The sequence below is a fragment of the Conger conger genome, chromosome 1 (assembly GCF_963514075.1).
Source record: "Conger conger chromosome 1, fConCon1.1, whole genome shotgun sequence".
Taxonomy (NCBI): domain Eukaryota; kingdom Metazoa; phylum Chordata; class Actinopteri; order Anguilliformes; family Congridae; genus Conger; species Conger conger.
In genome coordinates, this window is record NC_083760.1 from 19,710,435 (window position 1) to 19,729,375 (window position 18,941).

General features: G+C 39.6%; 1 long non-coding RNA gene across 1 annotated transcript; it reads right to left on the reverse strand.

The window, feature by feature from the left end:
• Positions 1-3,087: 3,087 nt before the first annotated feature.
• Positions 3,088-9,221, reverse strand: LOC133106268 (uncharacterized). The gene is made up of 6 exons (XR_009704441.1): positions 7,428-9,221; positions 6,816-6,993; positions 6,204-6,381; positions 5,592-5,769; positions 4,980-5,157; positions 3,088-4,675 (listed from the first exon to the last, which is right to left on the reverse strand). It is a non-coding gene; the product is annotated as an uncharacterized LOC133106268 (long non-coding RNA).
• Between the last annotated feature and the right edge of the window lie 9,720 nt (positions 9,222-18,941).

Genomic DNA, 18,941 nt, shown 5'->3' on the forward strand with positions numbered 1-18,941 from the left:
GATCTATTTGTTGCTATTTGACATGTTTGTGAGGTACAAGGAGAACAACACAAACAAAAAGATGAAATGCGTGAAATCTGCAGAAGCCACTTGGACTATTAAATACTGTTATTAGAGGCCAGAAGACCCACAGTGCATGAGGAATGGCAATTGCAATGTAAGTGTTCTCAATGTAAGGAGTAGTCTTACATTGATTCATTAGGAAAACCAATAGGAAATAATCAGGGGGACATGGAGATAAGACTGTTTCATTTTTGGCAAATATTGTAATTATTATATCAATATTTCAATAGCTTCCAGGTCATTTGACTTACTGACACCAAACCAATGCCTTTTAATTCTACTACTAATGCTTCCTGATGCAAACCTATTGATATTGTCAGTATATGCTTATTTGTGTTTTAATAAATATTTTAAAGGAAATAATAGATTTATATTATTTCAGTGGGATAATAATTGATTTTTTTTCAATAACTTCCAGGTCACATGATCCACAGACTCCAAACCAATAAGGAATCATTAGGAGGTTTTTCAAGTCCAGACTTGATACGGTGCTACATACTATTTTGCTTTTAGGCAAACTAAGCAGTATGTAGTACACTTAGAGTTAGGAAAGGGTGAGCTTTTACTTTGCGCCATTACCTTATGTTATGTTACTATTTCCTTTTAAATATTTGCTAAAACACAAAGAAACGCATGTTGACTTGTTGCGAACATATAAATATTATAAAAATAAATTATGGGCTTAATGGATGAGTGAAATGTTGTGCCTTGATGTTGGAAGGTCCCACGTCACTGTGACCTGTGTTGTTGAGGAGTTATTGAATTCCGAAAATCAAATATCAAACATAAAACTGACTTTACCGCACTGAACCAAAGTTGGGTTGTGGCCAGGTGGCGAATCCGAGAAACATTTTAAAACCAGCCAGCTAGTGCAAAAAGGACCATACTACTGCAGAAGAGCGTATTCTTCCTTGTCAGAAGCTAAAAAAATAAAGCCAATTCCCTTGTCAAACGATACAGTTCATCGGAGGGTCTGTGACATGTCTGATGCCATTAAGCACTAGATAGCCGACCCTCTCTCAGCAAGCGACTGTTTCGCTTTCCAACTCGATGAATCCACCGACGTGGCTAGCTATGCAATTCTGCTGTGTATATCCGGCATGTGTGGAATGATGACTTTGAAGAGCAGTTTTTGTTTAATACTGATTTGCCGAAAGCCACCACTGCAGCTGAGATTTGTTCTGCGTTTGATACATACTTGAATTCAGTGGGGCCGAGCTGGACAGATTATTGGCGTGGCAACGGACGGAGCAGCCTTGATGACAAGCAAACATTCAGGGGTTGTGAGAACAAAATGTGGATGTAGCTGCACTGAACGCAACTTGGAAGCACTGTTTTTTACACAGATAAGCTTTGCTGCTAAATACATGGTACCGGGAGTTTCACGAAACACTGTGAGAGGCGGTGAAAGTTGTTCACTACATCAAGCATAGCGCAAGGTGTAAGCTTTTTGTCAAGAGTTGGGGAGTGGGCGCGAACAACTGCTCTATCACGCTGGGGTTCGCTGGCTCTCCTGGGACAAAGTGTTATCCCGTGTTTACGAGCTTAGAAGCGAGTTGGCAGCTTTTCTTTCAGAAAAGAATTCAGATATAGTAGAATATTGTAACGATGACCTATGCAAACTGACAGAATCAATTCCTTCATGAAAAGTTGACTCTGTGGAAGTCTGACGAAGAAACTCAACTGGTTGACTTATCATGCGATCGTGGTCTTCAAAAGAAGTTCCCAGAGTTGAGTCTCCCTCAGTTCTGGTGCAGTGTGGCAAGCAAGAATCCTGCTCTTGCTAACCATGCAATCCGAGTGCTTTTGCCTTTCAGTAGCCTACCACATATTTATGCGAGGCTGGCTTCTCTGCTCTAACCCAGCTAAAGAACAAAATCAGAAACACACTGAATGTTGGACATGACCTCCGGATTCCACTATCTTCGGTTTCCCCAAATTTTGACAGACTTATTAAAATGATTAAGCCCCAGGTTCCTCATTAAGAAGAATCGGATCATAAAATGTAAGTTGACAATTATATAATTAATATTAAATTATGTCAACTCATTTTTCTCCTACTTGTGTATATAAATGGTAAAAGGTTGACATTTATATAGCGCCTTTATCCAAATAACTGCAATCGATGCTTCTCATTCACCCATTAATACACACACTCACACACCAACAGCGATTGGCTGCCATGCAAGCCACCAACCTCCTCGTCAGGAGCACTTAGGGCAAGACACAAGCATTTAGGGGTTAGGTGTCTTGCTCAGGGACACTTCAACACAGCCCGGGCGGGGGATCGAACCGGCAACCTTCCAACTGCCAGACGACTGCTCTTACTGCCTGAGCCATGTCACCCCATACATTGCCCTGTATATGTTAGAATGGCTTATTTAAGATCAGAAACAAGAAACATTTTTCAATTGTATTAGGGACGATGTTGAATTTGAGAGAGCTGGCGAGTGGTTTTACTACTTTATTTAGTTTTACTCCTTTACTATATAGGGAGGGCCATGACTGAGCCAGAGTATGCAGTCGTTGAATTTAGTAGGTCCTCTTATCCAGAGTAATTCACAGTGTATGGAGGAAAAATGAGTGCATTCACTCAATTAATATGCACATTAGTACCAGACCAGGAACTACATATGTCACATCACTAAAGCACCAATGCAAGCTACCTATGCTAGATAATACCCTACATGGTAAAATGTCAAGTGCTAATTCAGCTGAATTCATTTGAGTCCAATGGAGACCATATGTTTATATATACATTTTTACAGAGTAAAGACAGAATCTGAATACAAGCAGATTGCACCCGTAACAAGCCTTAACAAACAATTGTTCTATTTACAGAGCCAAACTGAACCTGAAATAATTAATTGCACTTTGCTAAGACTTTGATGACTTTAAAAGCATCAATAAAATACACCTCCCCCTTAATAACAGGATTTGATTCATAATACAGCTTTCTTTTTGTCAGGGTTGTGGACAGAAGAACCAGGAGCAGACTTGGGAGTGAAGTGAAATGGTAGGCTTTAATAAAGAGTTTGTGGTAAAGTCCAGGGCAATGGGTCAGGATCCAAGTGAACAGGGGATCAGGCAGGTAGATGTCGAAAGGCAGGCGGAGCGAAGAAGGATGCTGGAGGATCGGTCCGGGCGGAGGATGAGGTCCAGGGTGAGCGAGGGTCGCATCCGGGGTAGGTCGGTGGAGCCGGCAGGTGGCAGGACCAGAAACAAAAACGTGCAGGACAGGGAAGCGTGGAGGGGCTCAGAAGCAAGAACCAAAAGAAAGTATCTCAGAAGAACGAAATAGGCAGGGTTATACACAGACACATAGAAATGGGGAAAAGGTCAAACAGAACTAAGAGAGATGCAGGACATGACAAGGAAGACATGAACATGGAACTAAGAAAGAAACGGAAAAGAAGAGATGATAGGAATAATGGAAAAGGGCATGGAAATTGACAATTTTGAGAAGATAGTTGAAGAGAATACAGTCCCCTCAAAAAGTATTGGAACAGCAAGGTCAATTCCCTTTGTTTTTTGCTATGCACTGAACACAATTGAGTTTGAGGTCCTGGTATTTTTATCTAGATTTGTGAAACAACTTAGAACATATCACCTTTTGTACTCTCTGTTCCAATACTTTGGCCTAAAAATTGGGTTGTCTGATACCAAAGGTGCAATGTTCTCAGTAGTTTATCTATTCTGAAATTCGGAACTCGTCTTGTGTTCATCTTTTTTTATCTCAACCCCAAATATATTCAGTGTATTAAATTGTTTAACAAATCTAGACAAAAATAGCAAAAACAAAGGAATTGGCCTTGCTGTTCCAATACTTTTGGAGGGGACTGTATATTAGAAACCACTGAAATGACCAAGCATAAAAGCAAGAGACATAACGAACTAGCCCAGAACAACAAAACAGGCAGTCTTATAAGCCACACGAGAAACAGGTAAGACGATTACTAGAGGAAATACAAACATGGTGTGGGGGGGGGGGGGACATGTAACAGGTAGAAATAGAAAACGTGGAACAGAGCATGAAGACAGGGAACACATAGAAATGTGAAAACAAGGAAAACAACTAATAGAGACTCAGAACGTGACAAGGAAGACATGAACATGGAACTAAGGAATACATAAAACAGGGAAAAGAAGAGATGATAGGAATAATGGAAAAGGGCACGGAAAGTGACAATTTTGAGAAGATAGTTGAAGAGAATACAGTCCCCTCCAAAAGTATTGGAACATCAAGGTCAATTCCCTTTGTTTTTGCTATACACTGAGTATACAATTGAGTTTGAGGTCCTGGTATTTTTATCTAGATTTGTGAAACAACTTAGAACATATCACCTTTTGTACTCTCTGTTCCAATACTTTTGCCTAAAAATTGGGTTGTCTGATACCAAAGGTGCTATGTTCTCAGTAGTTTATCTATTCTGAAATTCAGAACTCGTCTTGTGTTCATCTTTTTATCTCAACCCCAAATACACTCAGTGTATTAAGGAATTGGATTTGCTGTTCCAATACTTTAGGAGGGGACAGTATATTAGAAACCACTTAAACATCTGCTTGTCTGTCTTCTCCTTCCTCTCTGTCATTTTCTGCATCCGCTTGAATCCTGTCAGGTAGAGAACCAGAAATATAATAAACCTTTAAATACCATCCACATACTAAACCTAAAACATGCTATGTTATAGGAATGCAAACCGATTCTTATACATATCTATTGTGTTTATCAGTACGAACATATCTCTTTTGATTATTCTTCCTGTAACATTGCATTACTTTTGTTCATGTTGGGGCCATTCCAAAAGGATGCCCCTTTCATTTAGCTACGGAGTTAAGGCTATATAGTCGGCACAGTAAGGCCAACGTTGGCATACTGCCACACTATTTGTCAAATAAATGTTTTTGTGTAATACCTTCATCATGCAAATCCTAGTCTGAAGTTTGTGGACTGGAGATCCTCATGATCTCTGTAAAATCTTGGAACATCCTGCGTCACGCTTCTGGTATAATCTGGAATTTTGGCATTGGTGGCGCCAGGAACCAAGTAGTCTGTTCTCAATCCTCCCGTCAAATCCTGCATCCGCTTGAATCCTGTCAGGTAGAGAACCAGAAATATAATAAACTTTTAAATACCATCCACATACTTAACCTAAAATATGCTATGTTGTAGGAATGCAAACCGATTCTTATACATATCTATTGTGTCTATCAGTATGAACATATCTTCTCTCCATGTCTCACTTTCCTCTGAGTGAATAACAAAATAATGTCCAGCTATGACTTGAGATCAACGGAAAGAAACATGGCAAAAGTTTTCTGGTCTGCTGTCAATTTAACCATTAATTTGGAGCAGTCTTTTGATTATTCTTCCTGTAACATTGCATTACTTTTGTTCATGTTGGGGCCATTCCAAAAGGATGCCCCTTTAATTTAGCTTTGGAGTTAAGGCTATATAGTCGGGCACAGTAAGGCCAACGTTGGCATACTGCCACACTATTTGTCAAAAAAATGTTTTTGTGTAATACCTTCATCATGCAAATCCTAGTCTGAATTTTGTGGACTGGAGATCCTCATGATCTCTGTAAAATCTTGGAACATCCTGCGTCACGCTTCTGGTATAATCTGGAATTTTGGCATTGGTGGCGCCAGGAACCAAGTAGTCTGTTCTCAATCCTCCCGTCAAATCCTGCATCCGCTTGAATCCTGTCAGGTAGAGAACCAGAAATATAATAAACTTTTAAATACCATCCACATACTAAACCTAAAACATGCTATGTTGTAGGAATGCAAACCGATTCTTATACATATCTATTGTGTCTATCAGTATGAACATATCTTCTCTCCATGTCTCACTTTCCTCTGAGTGAATAACAAAATAATGTCCAGCTATGACTTGAGAGCAATGGAAAGAAACATGGCAAAAGTTTTCTGGTCTGCTGTCAATTTAACCATTAATTTGGAGCAGTCTTTTGATTATTCTTCCTGTAACATTGCATTACTTTTGTTCATGTTGGGGCCATTCCAAAAGGATGCCCCTTTAATTTAGCTTTGGAGTTAAGGCTATATAGTCGGGCACAGTAAGGCCAACGTTGGCATACTGCCACACTATTTGTCAAAAAAATGTTTTTGTGTAATACCTTCATCATGCAAATCCTAGTCTGAATTTTGTGGACTGGAGATCCTCATGATCTCTGTAAAATCTTGGAACATCCTGCGTCACGCTTCTGGTATAATCTGGAATTTTGGCATTGGTGGCGCCAGGAACCAAGTAGTCTGTTCTCAATCCTCCCGTCAAATCCTGCATCCGCTTGATTCCTGTCAGGTAGAGAACCAGAAATATAATAAACTTTTAAATACCATCCACATACTTAACCTAAAACATGCTATGTTGTAGGAATGCAAACCGATTCTTATACATATCTATTGTGTTTATCAGTACGAACATATCTTCTCTCCATGTCTCACTTTCCTCTGAGTGAATAACAAAATAATGTCCAGCTATGACTTGAGAGCAACGGAAAGAAACATGGCAAAAGTTTTCTGGTCTGCTGTCAATTTAACCATTAATTTGGAGCAGTCTTTTGATTATTCTTCCTGTAACATTGCATTACTTTTGTTCATGTTGGGGCCATTCCAAAAGGATGCCCCTTTAATTTAGCTTTGGAGTTAAGGCTATATAGTCGGGCACAGTAAGGCCAGCGTTGGCATACTGCCACACTATTTGTCAAATAAATGTTTTTGTGTAATACCTTCATCATGCAAATCCTAGTCTGAATTTTGTGGACTGGAGATCCTCATGATCTCTGTAAAATCTTGGAACATCCTGCGTCACGCTTCTGGTATAATCTGGAATTTTGGCATTGGTGGCGCCAGGAACCAAGTAGTCTGTTCTCAATCCTCCCGTCAAATCCTGCATCCGCTTGAATCCTGTCAGGTAGAGAACCAGAAATATAATAAACTTTTAAATACCATCCACATACTTAACCTAAAACATGCTATGTTGTAGGAATGCAAACCGATTCTTATACATATCTATTGTGTCTATCAGTATGAACATATCTTCTCTCCATGTCTCACTTTCCTCTGAGTGAATAACAAAATAATGTCCAGCTATGACTTGAGAGCAACGGAAAGAAACATGGCAAATGTTTTCTGGTCTGCTGTCAATTTAACCATTAATTTGGAGCAGTCTTTTGCTTATTCTTCCTGTAACATTGCATTACTTTTGTTCATGTTGGGGCCATTCCAAAAGGATGCCCCTTTAATTTAGCTTTGGAGTTAAGGCTATATAGTCAGGCACAGTAAGGCTAACGTTGGCATACTGCCACACTATTTGTCAAATAAATGTTTTCGTGTAATACCTTCATCATGCAAATCCGAGTCTGAATTTTGTGGACTGGAGATCCTCATGATCTCGCCCAAAAAGCGAGGTTCCTCCGTTTTTTTCTGTGCCAACATTTCTTCATTTTCCCAGTATATTTTGTTTTCCTCTCTCAACGCTTGGTGTGTGGACAAGGCCCTCTGTTGCTCCTCCATTTTGATCTGCTGGTGTTCCCGGTGAGCTGCGATGGCATCCCTCATGGCCTTCCCTTTTTCGTTCTTCTCATGTAGAGTCTGCTCCCACCGCGCATTCTCCTTGGCCTGGGCTGCAGCCAGAACATTGGCAGCATACTGCTCCTGTTTTTGCTTGGTCTCCTGCATCTTCAAAGCCAACTTCTGTGCCACAATATCCTTGCGCCACTGCAGCTCATTGTTCCTATCGACTTGAACTCTGCCCATTGCATTCCAGTTGTCTTTTTCCATTACAATTGTCCTCCGGCACTTCTCCTCCATTTCTTTTTGTTTTGCTTCTTTAGCTCCCATGGCTTTCTTGGCCAAGATCTGCTCAGTGTAACCTCTCTGAACGTTGGTCTTCTGTTCATGGTCTTTTTGCCTCTTTAACTCAATCTCCTTTTCATATTGCTGTTCAATCTGCTGCCTCTTGTTGACGTCTCTCTCTTTGTCCACCTTCTTTTGTTTTTTAATAAGCTCATTCTCCCACAAGATCTTTTTTTATCTCAACCCCAAATACACTCAGTGTATTCAGTTGTTTAACAAATCTAGATAAAAATAGCAAAAACAAAGGAATTGGCCTTGCTGTTCCAATACTTTTGGAGGGGACTGTATATTAGAAACCACTGAAACGACCAAGCATAAAAGCAGGAGACAAAACGAACTAGCCCAGAACAACGAAACAGGCAGTCGTATAAGCCACATGAGAAACAGGTGAGACGATTACTAGAGGAAATACATACATGGTGTGGGGGGGCGAGATATGTAACAGGTAGAAATAGAAAACATGGAACAGAGCATGAAGACAGAACACATAGAAATGGGAAAACAAGGAAAACAACTAATAGAGACTCAGAACATGACAAGGAAGACATGAACATGGAACTAAGGAATACATAAAACAGGGAAAAGAAGAGATGATAGGAATAATGGAAAAGGGCACGGAAAGTGACAATTTTGAGAAGATAGTTGAAGAGAATACAGTCCCCTCCAAAAGTATTGGAACAGCAAGGTCAATTCCCTTTGTTTTTGCTATACACTGAACACAATTGAGTTTGAGGTCCTGGTATTATTATTTAGATTTGTTAAACAACTTAGAACATATCACCTTTTGTACTCTCTGTTCCAATACTTTTGATCACCTAAAAATTGGGCGGTCTGATACCAAAGGTGCTATGTTCTAAGTAGTTTATCTTTTCTGAAATTCGGAACTTGTCCTGTGTTCATCTTTTTATCTCAACCCCAAATGCACTCAGTGTATTAGGTTGTTTAACAAATCAAGATAAAAATAGCAAAAACAAAGGAATTGGCCTTGCTGTTCCAATACTTTTGGAGGGGACTGTATATTAGAAACCACTGAAATGACCAAGCATAGAAGCAAGAGACATAACGAACTAGCCCAGAACAACGAAACAGGCAGTCTTATAAGCCACACGAGAAACAGGTGAGACGATTACTAGGGGAAATACATACATGGTGTGGGGGGGCGGAGACATGTAACAGGTAGAAATAGAAAACGTGGAACAGAGCATGAAGACAGAGAACACATAGAAATGGGAAAACAAGGAAAACAACAAAAAGAGACTCAGAACATGACAAGGAAGACATGAACATGGAACTAAGGAATACATAAAACAGGGAAAAGAAGAGATGATAGGAATAATGGAAAAGGGCACGGAAAGTGAAAATTTTGAGAAGATAGTTGAAGAGAATACAGTCCCCTCCAAAAGTATTGGAACAGCAAGGTCAATTCCCTTTGTTTTTGCTATACACTGAACACAATTGAGTTTGAGGTCCTGGTATTTTTATCTAGATTTGTTAAACAACTTAGAACATATCACCTTTTGTACTCTCTGTTCCAATACTTTTGGCGGGGACTGTATATTAGAAACCACTGAAATGACCAAGCATAAAAGCAAGAGACATAACGAACTAGCCCAGAACAACGAAACAGGCAGTCTTATAAGCCACACGAGAAACAGGTGAGACGATTACTAGAGGAAATACATACATGGTGTGGGGGGGCGAGACATGTAACAGGTAGAAACAGAAAACATGGAACAGAGCATGAAGACAGAGAACACATAGAAATGGGAAAACAAGGAAAACAACTAATAGAGACTCAGAACATGACAAGGAAGACATGAACATGGAACTAAGGAATACATAAAACAGGGAAAAGAAGAGATGATAGGAATAATGGAAATGGGCACGGAAAGTGACAATTTTGAGAAGATAGTTGAAGAGAATACAGTCCCCTCCAAAAGTATTGGAACAGCAAGGTCAATTCCCTTTGTTTTTGCTATACACTGAACACAATTGAGTTTGAGGTCCTGGTATTATTATTTAGATTTGTTAAACAACTTAGAACATATCACCTTTTGTACTCTCTGTTCCAATACTTTTGCTCACCTAAAAATTGGGTTGTCTGATACCAAAGGTGCTATGTTCTAAGTAGTTTGTCTATTCTGAAATTCGGAACTTGTCCTGTGTTCATCTTCTTATCTCAACCCCAAATGCACTCAGTGTATTAAGTTGTTTAACAAATCTATATAAAAAATAGAAAAAAGAAAGTAAATAATAAAATAATAATAATAAAATTAAAATAAACTTTTGGAGGGGACTGTATATTAAAAACCACTGAAACGTCTGTCTGTCTGTCTTCTCCTTCCTCTTTGTCATTTTCTGCATCCGCTTGAATTCTGTCAGGTAGAGAACAAGAAATATAGTAAACTTTTAAATACCATCCACATACAAGGCACAGTAAGGCCAACGTTGGCATACTGCCACACTATTTGTCAAATAAATGTGTGTGTAATACCTTCATCATGCAAATCCGAGTCTGAATTTTGTGGACTGGAGATCCTCATGATGTCTGTAAAATCTCACGCTTCTGGTATCATCTGAAATTTTGGTATAGGTGGTGCCAGGAACCAAGTAGTCTCTTCTCAATCCTCCTGTTAAAGGAGTAACGCCACCCTCCATGCACATTCTGCGTGCCTTGCACACTGAGAATGTGTTCATCTTAGATGCTGTTGCAGCACTGATAAGCGCTGCTGTGTATGCTTGAAACTGTGCATCCTTTTCATAGAGTATCTGAGCATTTTGTGCATCAAATTCCAATTCTTGTTCTCTCCGTCGTTTTTCATTGGCGTGTTTTACATTCATTTGATGATTGTGTTCCTCGCCCAAAAAGCGAAGTTCCTCCATTTTGTTCTGTGCCAAAATTTCTTCATTTTCCCAGTATATTTTGTCTTCCTCTCTCAACGCTTCTTGTATGGACAAGGCCCTCTGTTGCTCCTCCATTTTGATCTGCTGGTTTTGTTTCTTTTCGTGTTCCCGGTGAGCTGCGATGGCATCCCTCATGGCCTTCCCTTTTTCGTTCTTCTCATGTAGAGTCTGCTCCCACCGCGCATTCTCCTTGGCCTGGGCTGCAGCCAGAACATTGGCTGCATACTGCTCCTGTTTTTGCTTGGTCTCCTGCATCTTCAAAGCCAGCTTCTGTGCCACAATATCCTTGCGCCTCTGCAGCTCATTGTTCCTATCGACTTGAACTCTGCCCATTGCATTCCAGTTGTCTTTTTCCATTACAATTTTCCTCCGGCACTTCTCCTCCATTTCTTTTTGTTTTGCTTCTTTAGCTCCCATGGCTTTCTTGGCCAAGATCTGCTCAGTGTAACCTCTCTGAACGGTGGTCTTCTGTTCATGGTCTTTTTGCCTCTTTAACTCAATCTCCTTTTCATATTGCTGTTCAATCTGCTGCCTCTTGTTGACGTCTCTCTCTTTGTCCACCTTCTTTTGTTTTTTAATAAGCTCATTCTCCCACATCTGTTGCTTGACAAAAGCTGCAATTGTTTTTTTCTGCATTTCTCGTTGCATTGCTCTCTCTTTCTCCTGCACCATGAGCTGAATTCTCCTACCCCTGATCTCCTCCATGAACTTCCTGTTTTCTTCTTCAGCATGATCAGCTCTCACCTGTTTCTGTCTGATCTGGTGGTCTCTTTCTTTCATGGTCTCTGACACTATGAGTTTGCTGTGGAATTGTTTAACCCGGTCACTTTCATAGAACTTCTGCTCTGCAAGTTTGGCCATGGCCTCTTCTCTGTAACAATTCAGGACTGCTTTATTTACCCCGCTCTGCACACTTCCAAATGATGCCATTTCTGTCTTCAGCCAGAGGTATGAAATGATGTAAGTCAACGTTGTAAGTACGCCTATCGCAATGTAGAAGATATATGAGAATTGAAGATAATTCTGCGCTTATATTATAGTTGTCGCGACTGTTACGTCATGCAAGTTAACAGAAGTGGCCTATCACTGGGCCACGCCCCCATTGGGTACAATGGATTAGAACGTCCGTTCCTATGCGATGTTGTAACGTTACCCTTAAAACACTATGGGACGAATCAGCGTGACGTCACAACAGCAAATAACTTACTTCCGGGTGGATAACGGCTCTGGCTTTGCTGCCTACTGATGTTGAGGAATATGAATAGCGGACAGTATTTCCGTGTCATTTTAAAAAGGCAATGTTGGACTATAAAAACAATTTGTGAAAACTGAACGAATTTAAAAAAAAATATGATTTATACGATGTGGTCTAGCTAGCTAGTGTAACGTTAGCACCCCGCTAACGTTGTAGCTAACGTTAGCGAGCTAACATGAATAACCAGTGCTACCTGGGTAGTAATTCGTGTAGCCTTGTCTCCAAAATTAGTCTGTAAAACTAGTTAGCTAATTTACAACATGCAAGGTCTTTCTTGTTTTCTCTGTATGACCGCCGATGAGCGTCTGGTGTTTATTAGCTAATGTTAGCTGCCAACGTCGTTAGTTAAGGACGAGTCATACAATTAGATGTTCCGGTTTTGTTTTTTCACCCATGTTCTGACGCTTTGACACTTACTCGCTGTTATTTTCGATTGCTATCATTATTTTATTATTGATCATTCTAAATTGATCTGCTAAATGGTTCATTTACAACTGGTTTATCTGTATGTTGTAATTTCAACGCTAATTCCGTTTTATTAATAGCCGTGTTACCATACGTATTTCATCAAAGTTTAAATGTGACATATGTTATTCCAACAATATAGTAGTGTTTGTGTTTATAGTGTGTGGTTATTTCACCTACATTTTATGTATTTATTTATTTAGTTTGCAGTGCCTTTGTTTTGACCGTTCAAAAGGTGTATTGCAGCACCTCTGCGGTGCTTTCAATAACAATGCTTCCTGAACAATTTATGCGCTTTTTCATACAAACCAATTAATTATTCATGAAATGTCTTCATTTACATATGAAAGTTTGTTTTACTAAAGTATAGATTAATAGGCCCATTATACCTGACACGATGAAATAAACAATCCTTGGGGTCATTAACAATGTGTGGATTCCGTTAGTTCCACAGTAATAAGACCATTTGTAAACTAATATGCAGCAGCAGATAATCGTGATGTTCTCCTGTTGTCCACACGATGTAGCCAAAATCTTCCATTGCAAAAATAACTCGGAATTTACACTCCCTGTATGTTCCACTAGGTGTCAGATTTGTGCTAGTTTCTCATGTCCAGGCACTATGATCCGGCGGCTGTTTAGTTGAACTATGTCATCTTTAAGAAAAAGTACAACTTCAAGATAACATACTAAAAGATTGCTTATTTTGCTGCCCCCAACTATTTTGTCCAATCGATGTAATTTCTTTGATTTACAAATGCGTGGAAATTTCAATCACAAATTTGATCGACCCCAGGCCATTACTGTATGTACAATAACAATTAGAAGATTTTGTATCATCTTGATGGGATTTGGATTTGACATTCCAGTAGTTTATTTCCACTGTGTGAAATGCATGCCTTTCTCTAACTGCATTATGTCATGAATATAAACCCCTGGTTGATCATGGGGACCTGAGGTGTCTGCTTCTTGTTCCACCTGAGCCCTTAAATTAACAATGTGACCAAGACTGCTTTCTTCCCTCTAAGAAACATTGCCAAGGTATGGCCATTTCTATCAAGACAGGATGCTGCGAAGTCAGGCCATGCATTTACTTCAAGTAGGTTGGACTACTGTAATGCTTTTTTTACTAGTCCTCCAAGAAAGTCAATTTAAAGACTTAAACTGATTTAGAACTCTGTTGCTACACTTAAAAAAAAAAACAAGGAAGAGTGAGCACATTACTCCTGTTAGCTAAACTGCACTGGCTCCATGTATCTTTTAGAATTGATTTAAAATAATTTTACTTCTTTACAAAGCTCTTCATAGTTTAGCACCTTCTTACATTTCAGATTCCCTGCTGTTTTATGTACCTTCACGAGCCTTAAGGTAATTTGCAGTTTATTAATTGTTCCTAATGGTTCAGAAAAGAAAATCAGGGATGCTGCTTTTAATCATGATGCCCCTAAACTGGAACATCTTTTACATTACATTACATTACATTACCTGGCATTTAGCAGACGCTCTTATCCAGAGCGACGTACAACAAAGTGCAAATCAATCACAAGAACAAGTGCAAAAGTAGACCTGAGAGGACAGTACAGTTCCGAGTCCTAGTGTAAACATACAGAAATTCAGAACCCTTGAAGAGTACAATCAGCTTTCAAACTAGCATACCACTGTTGGCAGCTAGAATACAACAACAGCCAATAAAAACAACAATACCTATACAAGTGATACATAAGTCTATACATAAGTGCCATCTTTCCAATTCATATTAGAATTCCTAGCTCAGTGAATATTTTTTAATGGCAACTGAAAACATACCCCTTCTTAATCTATCTTATATTTAGCAGCACTCATTTTAGCACTGCTTTTATTATTTCCTCCTTGTTTTTATTTTTGTTTTTATGTTTTTATTTTTATTGTTTTATTTTTGAATTATTTCTACCTACAATATCTTTTTAATTATAGTACTGACTGCAAAGAACTTTGAGCTACATTTTATGGTGCAGTGGATAGCACTGCCGCCTCACAGCAAGGAGGTCCTGGGTTCAAATCCTGGTTAGCCGGGGCCTCTGTGGAGTTTGCATGTTCTCCCTGTGTTCACGTGGGTTTCCTCCGGGTACTCCGGTTTCCTCCCACAGTCGAAGACATGCAGGTTAGGCTGATTGGGAGTCTAAATTGCCCATAGGTATGAGTATGTGAGTGAATGGTGTGTGTGCCCTGCGATCGACTGGCGACCTGTCCAGGGTGTATTCCTGCCTTTCGCCCAATGTATGCTGGGATAGGTTCCAGCCTCCCTGCGACCTTGTTCAGGAAAAGCGGGTTAAGATTATGGATGGATGCGGTGCTATATAAATGAAGCTTATTATTGATGTTATTACTACTACTATTATTATTTAAAAAATGAATTGACATACACAAAGCTAATGTTGCTTAAATACTTCCCTTCAGGTATGCTTGAAGCATATTTAGTTTAATATTTAATCACTCAACAACAGCATACAGCTGGTGCAGATAATATTGAAGGTTTGGTGCACAAGTGGCATCAGTGACTTCGGTAGTAAGTTATCTATCAAAAGAAATCCTAATGAGATCTAAATGCAAAATACATTTTACACCACATTTAACAGGCACATGGGTTAGGTTTATATTTCTCAACCCTGGTCCTGGGGACATATGTAGTTTTAGATTTTTCTATTTTAGCACACAAAAACTCATTGTGATCACAGCCCTAATGAATCGATATGGCATTTTAAAAAGATCAAATGGGATTGCATGAATGATGATAGTAAGATTTAGATTACATAAATACAGTAGCCTAACAAAATAAAATCAAAACATTGATCCACAAAATAAAAAGAATGAGAAAAATAATTACACCAAGAACTTAGTTAGCACCAGTTTGTGTTTAATTAACAAACAGCATTAACTTTTTCTCAGGTGGATATATTTCCATGATGAATTCTACTTCCAGATTCAATTCATGAAATTCAGAAATGAACTGAAAACATCATAATGTTCAATATGGATTGTGGAATTAAACTGAATTTCAATTCATTTCCGCAACCAAGATGGCCACCTGTGAAATCACTATTATCTCAAGAAAATACTTCCCTTCAGGTCTATAGACATCAGTTTTGATGTGCATGCATGTGGTTTTCACATGGAGTTAGAGATAAGGCAAGTCCCTCAGCTGGAGGTAGGTTTCAGTTAATTCTTTCACTCCCACCAGCTCTGACACAAAGAGCTGTTCACCCAGGCTGAAATTCCTGTCTTGCGATTTTATTCAAAGTCCTGGCCCCCTCCACAGTCTTCGAGTCTGTGGTCATGAAGGTGGGGGGGATGGGGCAGGCGGGTGGTGCAAGGTTGTCTCTATTCAATACAATTGTGGAATTACCTCCCCCATTACAGGCTTCTCTGAGGTCACAACCTTTTACTCCAGGCAAACCCACACTCCCTCCCCAATTAAATAGCACTTTACAAAGAAACTTGTCCTACCCCATTATCATCTACAGTTCCTTTTAAACTTCCCCTGGCCTCCTTGCCCTGCCTCACAATTCATTCCATTGAGTACTATTCTGCATGCCTCCTTGTAAGTAGGTACTGCAAGTTATCTCTATGCTTTTAAGAGTAGGAAAACAGGCACATCCTCTCCCCCAGGCCTTTCCAAAAGCACAATGCCCTCTGTCCTGGATCTAAATGGTTTTTAATAGGAATTGCAAAGCAACTCTCTAAAAAGCCCACAATGAAATTAGATGACACTTCCACACCAACAAAAAAAGAAATACTGTAAAATTAAAATCCCACAGAGAATTCCACAGTGGTCACTAAAAGAGAAGTATCAGTAGTGTGTCACAACATGACCATATTCCATTTGTTGTAGGTATTTATATAAAATAGAAATAGGTAGTTCGTTTTTTTCCCCTGAAAAGGGCCATTGCTATTCTGAGACACAATAGGCTTTATTGACACCAGGTGCCTAAAGTGCAGTTGCAACAGGTGAATTTTCCAGAAAAAGGAACTCAAGTGGCACCACAGGTAGTTGTAAACACATTTCTCAACCTCCCAACATGGCCTTGCTGCATTTCAGCTGGGTGTGCTTGGTGTTCATTAGAGGTCTCTAGCGTCCAAGTCGTCTTCCGGACCCTGCAGCCAACTGCGATATCCTGAGGAAGGTTCAATGACCTGGCCAATCCCTTTAATGTCACAATAAGATCTCTCCTTTAACCTTTGTTTGGTAACAGGTGCTACTCAAGCCTGGGCTGGAATCTTTGCCATCCAACCCCTACTGTATGTCAAAAGGAGTTAATTCAGCAGTGAGTGGATGTGACACACAGCAATAACAATATCAATAAAAACCCACGCAGGAATTTATGAAATAGTTTAGAAATATTTTTGTTGCAAAAATTCCAGAAAGTAGGAACAATAAAATACCAGGGTGACTGTTTTGGCCAGAATGCAAAATACAGCTAATTGATGGAAATGCTGTAGGTGACAGCTTGTTGGTTGATTCAAGTTTCTCTGCTGTGGATACTACATCACAATGTTTTCTGGATGACTTCAGAGGTGATTAGATGCTCAAACAATTTCACATTACATTACATTACATTACATACACATTGGAAAATTATTTGAGCAGATGGTACAATCGGTAAGATTTTTGTGTTAAAACATTGTTACAAGACCATTGTAAATCCCTTCCTATCATTGAAAAAGGCTCACTGACATGTTGACTCACCCTCTGCCTGTGTTTATAGTCCTTTAAAATATACAGTTGATGGCCCGTACTAAAATTGGTTATAATTGCCACAGCCAATGGCGTTTCAACGTCAGCGTGTATAAAGAGAAGGGGGAGGGACAAACAGTGTTGTGGTTTGAAGGTGTTTGTTGCTGCTTTTCCTCTCTTGACCATTAGAAGTCCAAAATTACCTATTGTACCTTTGAAGAATCAGTAAATTAGGCATTAGACACAGAAAATAAAGTTGACAGAAAGGCTTAATTGGCTGGTTATCTAGATGTTTTTGAAAATGTAATGCATGCACTTTTGTTTATCTGTGGAGTCTTGGCGGCGAAACATTGTACTCCACATGCTAATACATCTAAGACCAACCTTTACCCAAGAGGAGGCCAGACAGAACTGCTGACACAAAGGGGTGAATTGTGCATAGTACAGCTGGAGCATGTTGCCCTGGGAACCAGGTGATAAGCTGTCCTCTGCATCCTTGGGGCAGTGTCAGGTGAACCCCTCGCCTGGCTCTACCTACTTCCACATGTAGCTGCTCCAGCCTGCCAGTGCTGCAGCTGGCTACAGTCAATCTGTGATCATGTACTGCCAACATCTGCTCCAGGGACTGAGCCATCTGTACCCAGCTTAAGAGAACACCTCCTCTGGTGCACACTGTCTGCAGAGCTACAGAGGGAACCAGGTACTACCAAACCCTCTCAGAGACAGAAGTATTATAGGGAAGTAAAGTGGCATTGCCGGTATACTGCTAAGTGTTATGCAAATGTATTTCATCATAGATGGCACCAACAGCTTCATATAAACAAATTAAGCATTATATCGTTCTACTAACACCAAATTACAAGGCTCCAGATTATCTGCAGCTTTTCATTACTTTAAAAAAAACTTTCGTTGTGACGAGCATATGGTCAGATTTGTATACCAAATGCAACAATAAAAATGTATATTATATATATATATATATATATATATCTATTCTGGGATGGCCAGTCTCACAGGACGTACCAACACATTCACACCCCCCCCCCCCCCTCCCCCGCCCCCAATTACAGGTTGCCGTTGATAGGCCTCTTATTACACAAATTTATCCTATTTGTAATAAAGTTTATGTTAGAATCATGCTAGTTAAGTCTGATCTATTAAATCGCACGAATTGGGACGATAAATGAGGATGGTCCAATTGTGGAAATTCTGTCACTGTGAAAGGGAAAGCATTATGGGAGGAGAGTTTTGGCCTCTCAGAGCGATCTAAAAATGCAGAACATGACTTCTTACAAACTGAAATCGTATTCAGTATATAGCAATGCATTTAAACCATGAAAAACACATTTTGAATCCAGACTGCAACATTACGTAGCTTGCTTATATTTGGTTTTCGCCTTTCTATTTAATAGAGAAGCATACCTGAAGTATCGTTTCTGATACATCCACTTTACCTCCCTATAGAACACAAACACAACAGAACAAAGACTTTGCAGTGAACATTCCCATTTCATCTGGCACATGTGCCTTCATTAGTAAAAGTATTAGAATGATTATATATAATATATATTACACTGAGCCCAGTAGGTACATCTTTCAATACAATTAGACCTACAATTAGACCAAGTACAGTAGACCTAGGCCATACAGGGCTGTAGAATG